The sequence below is a fragment of the Eutrema salsugineum genome, unplaced genomic scaffold (genome assembly GCF_000478725.1).
Source record: "Eutrema salsugineum unplaced genomic scaffold, Eutsalg1_0 scaffold_8, whole genome shotgun sequence".
Classification (NCBI taxonomy): Eukaryota; Viridiplantae; Streptophyta; class Magnoliopsida; order Brassicales; family Brassicaceae; genus Eutrema; species Eutrema salsugineum.
The window spans coordinates 12,020,397-12,037,456 of record NW_006256414.1 but is presented as its reverse complement, the minus strand read 5'-3'; the positions used below and the strand labels follow the sequence as shown (position 1 = coordinate 12,037,456).

At 40.7% G+C, this 17,060-nt stretch overlaps 1 non-coding gene across 1 annotated transcript; it reads left to right on the top strand.

The window, feature by feature from the left end:
- Positions 1-11,466: 11,466 nt before the first annotated feature.
- LOC112082294 lies at positions 11,467-11,572 on the top strand. Its single transcript, XR_002896952.1, has one exon. It is a non-coding gene; the product is annotated as a small nucleolar RNA R71 (small nucleolar RNA).
- The last annotated feature ends 5,488 nt before the right edge of the window (positions 11,573-17,060 follow it).

Genomic DNA, 17,060 nt, shown 5'->3' with positions numbered 1-17,060 from the left:
CTAGCTTATCTCTCTGCTCACGCGTCCGAATTCCACGATTCCACTTGCTATGAGACCGTGCTCCAATGCTCTCCAACTTCTATGAAGGACCCGCCGTCTGGATCGGACCGGAAGGCTCCCCGGACAGGCGATTTCTGAGACTCGTTCAAACCCGGAGATTTTGGCCGATACACTTCGTTCGCGGTACATGGAAATGGCCGGTAAAGCTTCCCGCGGTACATGAAAATGGCCGGTGAAACCTTCCTGGCCAGCGAGAATGGCCGAAAATCTCCCAAGACCTAATTTTTCCACTTTTTCACTCTTTGCTCACCATTCCACCTCCTGGATTCATCTTTTCAGCTCCATATTCACCTGATAGACACTCAAAACATGCAAAGACTCATTGGGACCTAATGCATCTCCTAAGTTCTAAAACAAACCCTAAGGACCTAAAATGCATGAAATAAAACATGATTTGGAATGATTTATGCAACCTAAATGATGCCAATTTAGTGCAGCTCTTCTTGTGATTAACCCTCCTCATTGACATTCTCAAAGCAGTTCTTCTCACTAAACTCTCCCACAAAGTGTATAGGCTTTTGAGTTGCAACTAACACTTTATTAATCTTGATCTGCAGCTCCTTTATATCCTGTTTCAGCTTTTTTTCTTCACTAGAGCCTTCTCAAAGGTCTCATTGTTGTGTTGCGTCAGGCTTGAGATTTGATTACTCAACTTGGCAGTTCTTGATGTGGAGAAGAACTTAGAGAGGAAAGCCAGCTTACATTGATCCCATGTTTGAATAGAGGCCCTAGGAAAATTCTTTTCTCAATGATGAGCTTTGTCTCCAGAGCTAAAAGGGAACAGTCTTAACTTGAAGCTATCTTCTGATACCCTATTAATCTTTGTCAGATTACAGACTTTGTCAAATTGATCAAGGTGATCAAGTGAAACCTCTAGAGGCAGTCCATGAAACTTTGAATTCTGCACCATATTGAGAAGTGATGCCTTCAATTCAAAATTGTTGTTTAGGACTTGTGGAGGTTAGATTCCTGCTCTGTTTTGATGTGCATTAGCCCTGTCATTCTCTCCAACAAAGACTGGATTCCTTACTTGAGGCTGGTGATTCTTTTGCTGGTATTGGTTCTCTTGCTTCACATGAGCCTGATGCTCATTTCTAGCCGCCTTGTTCTGGTTCATTTGAGCCTGGTGCTCATTTCTGGCCGCCATGTTCTGGTTCACAAAGGCTTGTGCTTCATTTCTGGCTGCCTGATTCTGGTTCACTTGAAGCCTGGTGCTCTCTTGATCCCCTGGCTGTTCCATACCCTCAGCTTGACCTTCTGCTCTTGGTCTTCTTGCTCTCCTCTCCAACAAGTTGATATTGTTGATGTATGGGAGATGAGGATCACAACTCCTAGATCTTGTTCTCATGCACCTGTAACTCAAAGACAAAACTTAAAAGTCCGATCAGTAAAAGAAAAGAAAGATACTGCTAAATCCCACAAGTTGGCAACGACGCCAATTTGATAAACAGGAGTTTTCAAGCTCTTAGGGTATTAATCCCTTTATCTGTTGCAGCATAAAGAGTTATCAATCCATCTTGTGGGTCTAGTTCACTAGTTTATGTGATTTGTATCTTAATTCAAGCAAAAAAAAGTGGGTTTTGGTTACAAACAATGATGAAATAAAACTAAGCAAGATTAAACACTCTTAAACAATCAATAACAAAAGCAACAATGTATTTACAAGATGTAAAGATGAGAAAAACAATAGAGTTCTAGACATGATAGTTAGCTAGGGTGCATCAGGGTTTAACTAAGGATGCTAATGACAATGATGATGAATGATCTAATCAGCTTAAGATTCTAAACAAGCCTTAATCTTTCCCAAGCATCAAGACACTAAACCAAACATTGCTCATACATAATCATCATTAGAGGCACAATGAAAGGAATGCATTATAAACCAATCTTAATATACCATCTATGCTCAAAACAACATTTCCATGTGAATCAAACAATAGACTCTTGACTTAGCTGGTTCAGACATTTCATCAAATACTTTTAGTGCACGAAATGTCTAGAATCTGGGTTTAACTGATTAAAAAACCCAGCATTAAGATCATCTTAAGCAAGAAGAAGATGCATTAATCTAGCCCTAAGCAACCTTAATTAAACCCCTAAGCACCCTAACCTACATATCTAGAACTCTAATTAGGTGATTACTCACTAATCATAATCAACACACTTAATCCTTTGCAAGATGTGTTGTTGATCATGATTAATGATGTGAGATTAGATGAAAAGATGATAAAGTGCTAAGCAAATACTCTTGATTTGATTATATCTCTTAACACAAAGAGTTTTACACAAAAGAGGCAAATAAACTAAAGATGGAATGAAAGATAACTAGGCTTTTGGCTCACAAAGTATTTATAGAGTCTTGGACCGAACCTGTCAACCCGGGATAAATCGGGTACTGATCCGACCTACTTGGGTAGCTGGAGCCATGCCTCGTTGTGTTCAAGATCATCCATACCAAGACCACACACCAAGGGGTCTTGTATCTGGGTTTCAATGTGAAAAACATTTCAAGAACATGTGTGAACTTTGTCTTTGATTCAGCTAAGGTCTTTGAACGTGAAGCAAGCTTGTTTGTGAACTGGGTTGTGATGACAAAGGCCTGGGGGTCAAGCATTCCGAGGGGTCAGGCCGAGGTCTTGCACATTTCATGCGTGTAGGAGTGCCTCGGTGTAGAACAGGTTGAGGGGTCACAGCTAGGTGTTGATCATTTCGTTCGTGCAAGACATGTCTTGGTTATCCAAGCCGAGGGGTTCACACCGAGGGATCATGTTTAGGAGGGCCTCATGGTAGTGAAGGCAAGGCATGATGGTCGAGGCCGGTCTTGATACTTAGAGAAATCCAGAACCAAACAGCTTTGATGCTTCCAGCCTTTATACTTAGTCGTATGGAGATCAACTAGCTGAACAAGACTGCCTCATGGTCAGCTGACCGAGGCCTGATTGTCGAGGCACTCCCAAATGATGTTGAGAAGCTATGCCTCGGGTTGGTGGAGGCCGAGGCATTCATCTCGAGGCCTAAAAACACTTAGCACCCAAACAGCTCTTATGAGGTTATGACCCGGAATGATACACTCGTCTTCTGTTCTCAGTAACTCTCAGATCAGTGATCCAAATGACTCAAGACCAAATCCATAGGATAATGACGCAATAAGCTCAAACGTTTGTGAAGAACCCAACTCTATCTCAGGTCAGCAAGGCTTTCCAGTAAGCCGATCTTTAAGGCGCACTGCACTAGTACGGATTTGATTCTAAACTGTGCTTACTCCGTTTGCGTTATCTCCTAGATCACAGATCCAAATCTCCTGACTCAAAATGTTCTGGAAACTCTATTACATTCTCTCAAACTAAAACAGGGTCTGATCATCCCTTCTCGTCCGATCTAGTCTCCGGTGTCTTCATGAAAGTTCCAAATGGATGCGTGACAGGTTCGTCTTCCGTTGGCCATATCTTTCAGCTTACTGTTCCAAATCCATTTATTCCGACTGCTCTAGAACCTTGACTCAATTATCTTATCTTTGCTGAAGACCCCAGAATCTGAATCGGACGGGAAGACTTTCCAGTAATGCGATCTTTGAGGCGTATTGGCACAAGAGATTTTTGGCCAAGGATCATGTACGCAGTACGCGTTTTTAGCTGAGAAATTCCTCCCGCGCCATGGTTTTTAGCCGAGAAAAACTGCCTGCGGTACATGGTTTTGCCCATAGACTCCAAAATACCCATTTCACCATTTTTGCACCTTTTCTTCACCATTCCTTCACCTGATTCTATTTTTTCCACTCCCAACGAAGTCCAAAGCACCTGAATAACACTCCAAACATGCAAGACTCACTTGGACCAAATGCAAAGTCCTAAAACTCTAAAATAAAGAAAAAACATGAGGAAACTATCTAAAATGTATGAATGTGACTCAATTCTTGAACCAAAAATGCATCTTAAACATGGAAATGTATATATATATATATCAGTTAGCCATATAAATGCCTATTCCAGTTCCATGCAGATCTTAGAAATAGATTAAGATATTCTACCTGAGACTTGTTAGAAGATACTTAGATATCGATTAGGGTAAACATGGGAAATCTGCGTCGCCCCCTATGAGTTTAGAACCCTTTTTTGAATCGAGCATCCCGTATATTGTCCTTGGCAACTCAACTCTATTTCATATTTTAGCCTTTAGTCGAATTAGTTAAGCATTAGGTCTAGTTTTATTTTGTCTTTTCTTTTCCCCTAAAAACCAAAACCCTCTTGAGTTTATTATTACTTATCCCAGTTTGAAGTTTCTGCAGATTAGACATCCTCCCTGTGGATCAACACTTCAAGTACTACATCGTACAACTGTGCACTTGCAGTATTCTTAGGTTTTATAAATTTAAAACTTAATCACGAACCCTAACCCTAGCCCACATCAAACACTTCTCAACAAAGATCTTGACCTAAGATAAGAGCACACTGAGCCAGAAGTCCCAGGAAAACACTTCAAAGACAAAAGAGAACATAAATCAACTGGGTCACCTCGGAGTTCTTTCTCCGTGGTCACATACCCCGTGCCTGCGGCCAACAACCCTTCAGCTGCGGTCGTCCAAGCTCCACCCGTAGCCACTGATAGTAGGTTTTTTTCAATCCTTGATCAATTCCTCAACTACTCATGTCATTGTAGCACTTGAGGTATCAATCCAAATGGAGAGATTCTAGACACTAGAACTATGAGGAGCTATCTTAATTCAAGTCTAATAAGCAGATGAGTTGGTAACAAGGTGATCGAAAAAGATAAAGCAAACAAGAACAAGCAGTAATTAAGAATTAAACAAGCAAGAGAAACTAAACAAACACTCAAATTCAAATAAAGAGAAAGCTAAACCTCTAGATGTGATCATTGATCAGGGTGCTTTAAATGTGAATTCATGATGCTAAGCAAACAATGCAACACTTGCAATTCTTTAGTCTAGACTTCCAAATCAGATTAATTCATTCTCATGCAAAAATCCCTTTGTTAATTACCAATTCAAGACTAATTCCCATTAGATGAATAAACAATCAACAAGCATAAGGTTCCAAGTCTAAAATGACCAGACAGCCTCTTTGTGCATCAAAATAAGAGCTAAGAAAGACTGAATCTTATACAGAAAGATAAAGCAAACATCACATGATCTCAAATTCCAATTAACTTAGAACTCTAATCTAGATTAATCCTCTCATGAAGGCACTAACCTCTACACTAATCCATTTTCAAACCAAATCATCATTTGTGAAATATGAATCAATGAGCATTAAAAAACAGTTCTAATATGTCATTCATGCATTTAACAATCATTCCTATGATGAAAAAGGCATAAACCCTTAAGTTAGCTCATTCAGGCATTTCATCAAACACCTTGTGGGTGGAGAAATGCCTAAGTTCTAGATCAAGCTTATAATGAGAGATCTAGCATTTGGATCAGCTAACTAAGGAAAGGAGAAGAGAATCTAAGCTTAAACAATCATTAATCTACATCTAAGAACCCTAATCTACACACCTAGAAGCTTAAAAGAAGACTACTCACTAATCATGATGAACACACCATTTCCTTTGCAAGAGGTGATGTTAATCATGATTAGAAGCAAAGATAAGAAGATGAGATGATAAGAAACAGACTTAGATTGATTAAATCCTTGAGATATCTCTTAACAAGCTCGCTTTTACACTAAAAAGGAAAGAAAACTAGAGAGAAAACCAAGCTCCCCCCTTGGAAAAAACCCTAAAAAGCATATATAGTGTCTCTTGCGGACCGGGTCAGCCCAGGACAAACTGGGTCCTTACCCGGCTTTGATGGATAGTGGTGTGGTTTGCCACGGTCAGATGATGCTTGGCCAGACCGTGGCAAACTGACAGTGTCAAAGTTCTTGGACAGATTCTTCATGATCAAGGTTGCCATGGCTTGATTTTCACCATGTCTAGTGGCCGTGTCTCTTCCTTTCTGGGTTTGGGTGATGAACTTCTTGGATTGCCACGGTCTTGATCTGGACCGTGTCATGTTGGGGGTGGCAAGGTGTTGATCATTCAATGATTGCCACAGCCTGATGTTTGGCGGTGGCATTATGGGCGTGTCAAAGATCTTCATTGCTTGCCGTGGTCAGGTTCAAGGCCGTGCCTCAAGACCATGTAAAATCCCGAAAGTTGGCTTCATCAGTAGTATCTTGCCACGGTCTGATGTAGACCGTGGCATTCTCACAGTGTCAATCGCCAAAGGTAGGGAAAACATTGCCATGGTCAGGTTAGACAATGGCATTAAGGCCGTGTCATGCTCTTTTGTCTCTTTTAGAAAACTTTGGAGGTTGCGACGGCTAAGTGCATGGCCGTGGCATGGTAACCGTGCCAAATCCCTAGAGTTGTCATATTATGCCACAGGGAATCTCAGGCTGTGGCATTATCACCGTGTCAAATCATGACACTCGCCTGGCTGATATGTATGTCTCTCGCCTTCCGTAAGTCACAGCTCATAACTCCAAATCCAATGATTCGACCTGTTTTGGGACCGTGACTCTATCATCTCCAACTTTGATGAAGAGTTTGGGTTACAATGACGTCGGCAAGGGCTCCGTTCCACCGGTTCTTTGAGGCGCATCGCGTAAGACCTGATCGGACCGCGAGACATGTGTTCCTATGGCGATATCTCCCAGTTCATGGATCCAAATCGTCTGATTCCAAGTGTTCCGGACACTAGACTCATTCGTCTTGATTCTTGATGAAGACACCGGAGGTTGAGTAGCATTGCAAGTCCTTCGTCCCACGCGATCAAAGTGAGGGTTTTGTCTGCACCAAACCATCTGTCCGAGTTGCTGTACACAGGTGAGGGTTCCTCCATGATCCCAGCTCCAAGTTGCTCCCAAAAGTCTCTAAATGACCTGAGAACACTCCAAAAATGCAGGACCCTCTAGCACCCAATGCAATTCCTAACTAAAGACAAAAGCAAAGACAAATATATGTAAAACTACCTAAATGTATGCATGAGACTCAATATTTGGAAAAAAATGCAATCATAAACATGACAAAATATGAGTATATCAACTCCCCCACACTTTTCCTTTGCTTGTCCTCAAGCAAACAAGAACAAATGAGAGAGAGAGGTTGAATGCATGGGAGTTCATATTTCTTTAAAGAGAGATCATCATTAAAAGAATTCAAAGCTCATTGTTCAAGTTACCAATTCTAGACTGCACTGCAAACTGATTTACTCATAAAAATTAGCCATACTTGTCACCAAATGAACCAAACTCAAGCACAAACCTTCACAAGCATTCCTAACCTCAACCTTTTGACATTCATTTAAAGTTTCAAGTGGATCATGTTCATGCAAATCAAGTGAATTCATTTGGCTTGGGACTGGGTTTTGAGATTAAAATGATCTCAATCAAGTAACTGGTATTCCATGCAAGGGGATCACTCAAAAATTAGTAGACTTTAGTAAAATGCTAAGGTTAAAAAGCAATGGATGCATACAAAGATAGAACTGCATCTACCCCACACCCAAAATGCTTTTCACACTCAACTTTAAATCTCTCAAGATTCTTTCTCTAGTCTACTCACCCCAAATGGCATTTTATCCTTGACACTCAATCAGCTCTCATCACTCTCTTCATTTCATCTCTTAGGGGAATGCTTTCTTTAACAACCACTTAGTGAGTTTCTTTTCTTTAACACACAAGCTCTTCTTTAATTCAGCCTCTTTTTGAATCTTTTCTCTTTTTTTTTTCTTTTTATGAGATTCTTTTCATTTCAACACATGAGCTTTACATTTCAGCACACACTCACTTTCTTTCATTTAAGCATTCATTCCCCTAACCAATCCGGTTCTTTCCACTTTCATCACTCAGATTTTTTTCTTTTCAGCTCACACACTCAAAATCAATGCTTTCACTTTCACCTAAACCTAGACTAGCCCTTGATGTTGGACTAGTATCTACATGCAGCACTATCTTTGTCGCTCTAAACCCAACACTTTTTACCAAGTCTACTAGAAACAAGGCCTCACAAATCATGCACACAAGAAGGGTGTTTAGGCTTCAAAGAAAGGTTTGGCTAAAGGCAGGGAACTGTCTCAAGATGAGAGATCAGCTATTTGAGCTAGCAAGAATGATAAAAAAGGATAAGAAAGCTCAAATATGTATGTGGTACCCATGAATTCACAATGATATGCACAAACATGATAATTAGATGTCAAATTCAAGGGTTCTCACTTAAGCAAGGTTGAGGCTATTCACAACTTGATTCAGCTAGCACAAAAGTATTGAGACACCAGTTCAAAGCATGTTTCACACTTTATTTCATACCAGTTTTGTAATGCCTTAAGGGACCAAGCTCTTAAAATGATGCTCTCTTCAAGAAAAAATCTATCATTACTCCCATTTGCATATGATGCAACCTATATTAAAATCCAAACTAAACTCAACCTAAAATGTGAATGCAACTACATGAGCATTTTTTTGTAAAAATTTTTCAGATTTTTCCATTTTTTTGGTTTTTATATGCACATAGATGAATGCAAAATGAGACTCAAAGTGAAAAGGAAAATAAGAGCAGAATAAACATGATTAGTAAACACAAGACCCCTCCCCCACACTTAGATAACACAGTCCCTTGTGTTATTAAAGCATAAGAGAGGAGTGAAAAGCAAAAGCAAGAAAGATGCAAAATGAGAAATAAAGAACTAGATGCATATGTACAAGGAGTTTGGAGTCTTACCAGATTTGTTTTTGATGGAAGGGAGTAGTGGAATTGTGAATCTCAGGGGGCTAAACATCACTGGAGGTGTCCTAGTTTTGATGCTGCTCCTTGCACTGATCTGAACGTGCTTGTAGTGAGGGTTGGAGCTCGTTTTTGTGCATTGTTCCTCTTGCCACCCCCTGTTGCCACGGTCTGGAAGCTCCTCTGGACAGCCCGTGGCATTCTTTTTTTCTTCCTCTAACACATTGCCACGGCTTGGATGTGACCGTGGCAAAGAGACCATGGCAAAAGGAAGGTTCTGCTGCCTTAAAACATGTTGCCACGCCTTGAATCTACCCGTGGCATTCCTCCCGTGGCAAAAGCCGAATGGTGGTCTATTCAAAATTCAACTTGCCACGATTCAATTCTGGGCGTGGCAATCTCCCCATGGCAATCACCGAAGGTTGGCATCCAAGAAAAAAACTCATGCCACGCCTGGGTCAAGCAGTGATTCATGGTCGTGGCAAACTGTGAACTTAGCCAAATTTTGCATTTCCTTGCATCTTGTCCACCATTTCTTGAGGCCAAAGAACACCAGGTCATCTGTAACCTGAACACACTCTACAAGACACATCAAAAAATCCTAAAAACAGCAAAATAAAGCATTAAAAAGAATATTTACAAACGATAAGCTTGGCGTGTCTCCCAAGAGCACTTTGTTTTAAGTCACTAAGTTTGACTTTTCATACTCTTTTCTTAGTGAGTGAGAGGAGGAACTTTGATGCTCCTTGTCTTGTCCATGAATTCAAGCAGTAGGTCCCTGTTCATCAGCTCTTGAACACCAGATGACCCTTTGTCTATGAGCTCTTGTGTGAGGATTGCCCTGACTTTTGCAAAAGGTTTTGATCCTCCAATGCCTTTAACCTTGTATTCCACAGCTCCACCATCAGACTTCCATGGAGTGAGAGTTAAGACTTGAGAAGAGGACCCAAGAGTGAATGATTTGGTGCTTGTTGGGTTCTTGTCTTGAGACCCTGAACCATTGCTTTTGTTGCTGCTGACCTCCTTCTCACTTAGTGTAGGAGAAAAAGATTCCAAGCAAGCTTCATCATCACTAAACAAATCTCCTTCAAACTCAAGATCAGGTCTTACTAAGGATTCTTTCTTCTTCTCAACAGATGCAAGGGGTTGAGCTTCTTCTATAGTTCCAATACTCCCCACATACTGCATCTCATAGTGTTTCAACTCATCAGAATCATCAGATATAACCCCACAAAATCCAGCAAGAGGAGGTTTAAGGGGATAATATACTTCATAATCTACCTTAGTAAGCACCACTCTTTGAGTATCAAAGTCCATCCTTGCTCCTGTGGTGTTCAGAAATGGAGTTCCAAGCAGAAGAGGTAGCTCTTTGGTCTTTTTCATCTTCATGACTACAAAATCAGTTGGAACTGTGCATTCACCAATCTTTAATGGGTAGTCTACAAGGATTCCATATGGCTTCTTTGAGGATGAATCTCCAAAGGTAATTGACATGGGGTGATGCTTAAGACTCTTGATCCCTAGTCTCTCCACCATTTCTAAAGACATTACACTGATGCTTGATCAAGAATCACACAAAGCATTGTCCACTTTCAAATTTCCAAGATAGCATGAGATGGAGAACTTTCCTGGGTTACCTAGCTTGGGAATTGATTTGGGTTTCACCCTTGTTGAACCAGTGCTAGAGACTCCATCAGATGTCCTTCCTTGAACCATTCTCTGATCCTATCTTTCAGTAATCTCAGAATCATTCTTTCTCATATCAAAAGAAGCTGCCTCCCCACCTTCTTTCTCAATGTCCTCGTTGAGATCACAGAACAGGAACTCAAACTCATCTATGATGGCGTCCTCCTCATCTTTTGTCAGGCATTTTTCACTTGAGACATTTCCATTGAGAAGATCTTCAATTTCTTCGACAGCAGCATGATTCTCATCATTTGAGAGGATTGCATTGCAGTATTCTGTTTGATGTGCAACTGATGTCCCTGGTAAAGATCTTTGAGCTTGAGAACTGCAGTGGCCCTTGTTGTTCTCTAGAGTCTTGACTTTGGAAGCCAAGGTGGAAAGTTGAGTTAGATGATCAGAATAAGTGCAATCCACCTTGTTGTTAATCTCTGCCATTTTCTTGTTGAAGTCCATGGCACCATTTGCTTGACCTTGGAGGATTTGCTGGAGCAGGTTCTGCACTTCTTGATCCTTATTCTCTGAGTTCTGTTGGAGACTTTGTTGTTGGGGAGGGACAAAACCTTGTTGTTGAGTGTTTTGAAGATAGAAGTTCTGGTTTGGAGGATTCTTGTAGTAGGTAAAGCCCTTTTGGTAACCTTGTTGGCCACCTACAAAGTTCACCTCAGTTGTGATGTCTTCCCTTTGAAATGTGTCATGAAACACATGATTCACATCTCTAACAAAGTTGGCTGACTGATGAGAAGCTAAGAGAAGTGTGTCTTCTCGTTGAGAGACTTGATGTCTTTCCTTGTCCATTCCTCTTCAGCACTCACAGCTCCTCTTGAATTCCTTTCAAAGTCTGATCCATAAAGCTCATCACTCTGAGCTACATTCTCCACTAGGGTCATGGCATCATTGACTTCCTTGGTCATGAAATTACCATTTGAAGCTGTGTCCAAGAGAAGTCTGACCTTTGGTAAAGCACCTCTGTAGAAGGTACTTAGCAGCTGACAATCTGAGAATCCATGGTGAGGGCATTGCATGGTATACCCTCTAAATCTTTCCCAAGCCTCACAATATAAATCATGGTTCTTCTGAATGAAACTTGAGATTTCATTTTGTAACCTTGCTGTTCTTGATGAAGAGAAGAACTGGGTTAGAAATGCTCTTTTGCATTGCTCCCAAGTTGTGACTGATCCTTGAGGTAGAGACTTTTCCCACTGATGAGCTTTGTCTCCTAGAGAAAAAGGGAATAGCCTCAACTTGAAACTGTCCTCACTCACTCCATTCATCTTAGTTAGATCATAAACTCTATCAAAGTTGTCAATGTGATCTAATGGGTCTTCTAATGACAAGCCATGGAACTTGTTTGATTGCACCATGTTGATCAAGCCAGATTTGATCTCAAAATCGTTTTCAGGTGTAGGAGCTTGAATCCCATATCTCTGACCCTGAGTATTGGCCTCATCACCAGCTCCCACAACTATTCTTGGACGTGGTGCTGGACCCTCTTGCTGAGCCTGGTGGTTTCCATTACCACCATGAGCCTGTTGCCCTTGATCCATACCCAACCTCTCAATGTGCTCAGCTCTTTCTCTATGTCTCCTTGCTTGACTTCTGGTGTTCATACACCTGAAAACAAAGACAGCACTTGAAAGGTAATCAGTAAAACAAAAGAAAATGACTTGATCTCAAGAAGATCCAAAGTCCTAATGCTAGAATGAATCTCCAATTGGCAACGGCGCCAAATTGATAGTAGGTTTTTTTCAATCCTTGATCAATTCCATAACTACTCATGTCATTGTAGCACTTGAGGTATCAATCCAAATGGAGAGATTCTAGACACTAGAACTATGAGGAGCTATCTTAATCAAGTCTAATAAGCAGATGAGTTGGTAACAAGGTGATCTAAAAAGATAAAGCAAAAAAGAACAAGCAGTAATTAAGAATTAAACAAGCAAGAGAAACTAAACAAACACTCAAATTCAAATAAAGAGAAAGCTAAAACCTCTAGATGTGATCATTGATCAGGGTGCTTTAAATGTGAATTCATGATGCTAAGCAAACAATGCAACACTTGCAATTCTTTAGTCTAGACTTCCAAATCAGATTAATTCATTCTCATGACAAAAATCCCTTTGCTAATTACCAATTCAAGACTAATTCCCATTAGATGAATAAACAATCAACAAGCATAACGTTCCAAGTCTAAAATGACCAGACAGCCTCTTTGTGCATCAAAATAACAGCTAAGAAAGACTGAATCTTATACAGAAAGATAAAGCAAACATCACATGATCTCAAATTCCAATTAACTTAGAACTCTAATCTAGATTAATCCTCTCATGAAGGCACTAACCTCTACACTAATCTATTTTCAAACCAAATCATCATTTGTGAAATATGAATCAATGAGCATTAAGAAACAGTTCTAATATGTCATTCATGCATTTAATAATCATTTCCATGATGAAAAAGGCATAAACCCTTAAGTTAGCTCATTCAGGCATTTCATCAAACATCTTGTGGGTGGAGAAATGCCTAAGTTCTAGATCAAGCTTATAATGAGAGATCTAGCATTAGGATCAGCTAACTAAGGAAAAGGAGAAGAGAATCTAAGCTTAAACAATCATTAATCTACATCTAAGCACCCTAATCTACACACTTAGAAGCTTAAAAGAAGACTACTCACTAACCATGATGAACACACCATTTCCTTTGCAAGAGGTGATGTTAATCATGATTAGAAGCAAAGATAAGAAGATGAGATGATAAGAAACAGACTTAGATTGATTAAATCCTTGAGATATCTCTTAACAAACTCGTTTTTACACTAAAAAGGAAAGAAAACTAGAGAGAAAACCAAGCTCTCCCCTTGGAAAAAACCCTAAAAAGCATATATAGTGTCTCTTGCGGACCGGGTCAGCCCAGGACAAACTGGGTCCTGACCCGGCTTTGATGGATAGTGGTGTGGTTTGCCACGGTCAGATGATGCTTGGCCAGACCGTGGCAAACTGACAGTGTCAAAGTTCTTGGACAGATTCTTCATGATCAAGGTTCATGGCTTGATTTACACCATGTCTAGTGGCCGTGTCTCTTCCTTTCTGGGTTTGGATGATGAACTTCTTGGATTGCCACGGTCTTGATCTGGAACGTGTCATGTTGGGCGTGGCAAGGTGTTGATCATTCGATGATTGCCACGGCCTGATGTTTGGCCGTGGCATTATGGGCGTGTCAAAGATCTTCATTGCTTGCCGTGGTCAGGTTCAAGGCCGTGCCTCAAGACCATGTCAAATCCCGAAAGTTGGCTTCATTAGTAGTACCTTGCCACGGTCTGATGTAGACCGTGGCATTCTCACAGTGTCAATCGCCGAAGGTAGGGAAAACATTGCCATGGTCAGGTTAGACCTTCGCATTAAGGCCGTGTCATGCTCTTTTGTCTCTTTTAGCAAACTTTGGAGGTTGCCACGGCTAAGTGCATGGCCGTGGCATGGTAACCGTGACAAATCCCGAGAGTTGTCATATTATGCCACGGGCAAGCTCAGGCCGTGGCATTATCACCGTGTCAAATCATGACACTTAGCACCTTATCTACTCTTAGACGTCTGGCTGATATGTATGTCTCTCGCCTTCCGTAACTCACAGCTCACAACTCCAAATCCAATGGTTCGACCTGTTCTGGGACCGTGACTCTATCATCTCCAACTTTGATGAAGAGTTCGGGTTCAGATGACGTCAGCAAGGGCTCCGTTCCACCGGTTCTTTGAGGCGCATCGCGTAAGACCTGATCGGGCCGCGAGACATGTGTTCCTTCCGATGGCGATATCTCCCAGTTCATGGCTCCAAATGAAGACACTGGAGGTTGAGTTGCATTGCAAGTCCTTCGTCCCACGCGATCAAAGTGAGGGTTTTGTCTGCACCAAACCATCTGTCCGAGTTGCTGTACACAGGTGAGGGTTCCTCCATTATCCCAGCTCCAAGTTGCTCCCAAAAGTCTCCAAATGACCTGAAAACACTCTAAAAATGCAGGACCCTCTCGGACCTGGTGCAATTCCTAACTAAAGACAAAAGCAAAGACAAATATATGTAAAACTACCTAAATGTATGCATGAGACTCAATATTTGGACAAAAATGTAATCCTAAACATGACAAAATATGAGTATATCAGCCACCAACCCATTTTCCAAGGTTGCCTCTCCTCCAACAGCGACCTACCATCAGCCCGACTCTCAACAGTCCCCTTTGATTCATACAGGCCACTACTCGTCTGATGTACCTCCGGGAATGACCATAATCCCTCTCTTTAAGCAAGCAGTCTACTCTATCAGCTCTGAAGCATCTTAGGATGAAGATGAGGTACTACCATGCGACATAGCCTTGGCTTATGAAGATGAATACAAAGAGCAGTACTTTGAAGACGAGGATTCGCATGTTCATTGAGGAGGCTGATGCGATTGTAAACGGGGTTGGTCGGTTTTACTAAGCTTCAGGTTTTAAATTTATAACCCCTAAATGTCTGCAAGTGCACAGATGTGCGCTGTAGTACTTAGGGTATCGATCCACAGAGACTTAGTTGTTTCAGTACAAATTCACGGCAATGCTTAAATCAGACTAGAACTAAAACAGATTTTGGTTTTGGTTGTCACTAAATCTAAACTAAAAAGCAAGTAAAAAGCAATTTAAAACGAAAACAAATAAAAGCAAGTAAAAATCGAATGTAAAGCAAATAAAATCGGAGGTTCTAAACAATTAAAAACAAACGCTGCGCTCAAGGGTCTCGCAGGGATTCATGGACTATGCTATGTCGATATTAAGCATATGATAAAGGTAATCAACTACGTATGTTCTAGAACTCGAGGCATGGAAGTATGAATAGTCCACTTTCATAGCACTAAACAACTATCTCTCGCAACCATGATCAGTATGTTTCCACTCTGATCCTGGAAGGGAGAAGATGCAATAGCAGAACAAAACTCATCAACATTCACAACTCAACTATAGGTAGGTCTCCACTCCTATATAATCATTGCTCGTTTCACCCTAGTTCAGACAATCAATGAAAGCTTTCGCAACATATCATATCAGATCGGCTTCTAAGTGGCCAGCAAAGAATCATGCAGTAAAATCAAAAGCAAACGAAGAACATCTAGAAGATTATAAATCCTAAATCTATCAATTCATAAGCAAATACACACGAAATTCTCTTTGAAAAATCCCTTTAAACCCAACTGGGAAAACTACTCAAACATATTGTAAACAATCATCATAGAGTATTGAAAGTTGCAGGAAATTAAAGAAAACAGGGAAGAAGAACGAAGAACAGAGGCGATGGTTGAGGCGCGATGATGCTCTCCCTCGGCGGCTCCTCCTTCTAAGACGGCGGCCTCTCTCTCTCTAGGGTTTGTGTGACTCACACGAAAATCTAAGCACACCCCTTTAGAAAGACCTAAAGGAGGTATTTATAGCTTCTGGAGTTGTCATAGACACTTAGGGCTTCAAAAATAATAAATGGAAACGACTTGGGCTTTAATTAGGTCGTCTGGGAAGTGAGTGACTAATGGCCACGGTCGCGGTGCTTCTACCTGCAAGGAAATAGCCTTTGGCCGCGGTCCCGGTTGATGTCGTCTTCTAAAACTGCATTTTCTGTCTTTATTTCATCGGTTTTATCTGAAGATCTAACCGTTGGATTGTCTCCAAACCAAGTGAATTAGAAAGCTGGTTGTGTCTTCTATGTTTTCACAAATTTTGGGGGTCATCAGACAGTGAGAAGGTTTTCATCGCTTGCCATACTTCTGATGGTCTGCATTTATCCAAAATTACTCATTTGTTCCAAATTGCATATCTTTTGCCCAAGTTTCCTGAAAAGTCTTTTGAAACTCTAAAACATTGAAAACACTTTAAAAACCATTCAAAATAGAGTTAAAACACCTGCATAAGACATTATTATGATCCATAAAAATGGTCAAAATACGGTGTTATCAGAGGCAACCCAGACAAATCATTAGAACAAGAATCACCAATCTCTGTAGGGAGAGATTATAGAGTTCAATAACTTTGTGAAGATAATCTCTATCTGTGAAGGTTTCGATGACATTTGGAAGCTTGGTTGTTTACACTACAAGAAAACAGTTATTTGGCGACTGCATTTAGTGACTGATATGTCAGTTGCTACCTGTTCTGACTAATTTGCAACTGATTTGCCTCCGTTTAACGTCAAAGAAACAACAGTTTGAAATTATTCGCTAATTACCGACTAATAAAAATAGTCGTAATTTAGTCATCAAATAACGACTAAGTTCACGAGTAAAACATAACAGTCGGAAATTGGCGACTAATTTGCGACCACAATTTGGCCCAAAAGAAAATAAAATGTAAACAAACCCACCAGCCCAAATAACACTTAACCATCGACAAACACTTAGCCATTTCATCTTCATTCCCATTTTTTCTTTGACAAACACTAAGAAACCCTAAATCCCCTTTCTTCTTCAAACCCTATTTCCTTCGATCGATCAACCTTCTAACCCTAATCTTTTGTTCAATCGATCCCTGTAAACCGATGCATGGTCGTGGTTGAAAGAAGAGAGGACGAGGTAGAGGAGGTGTGGCTTTT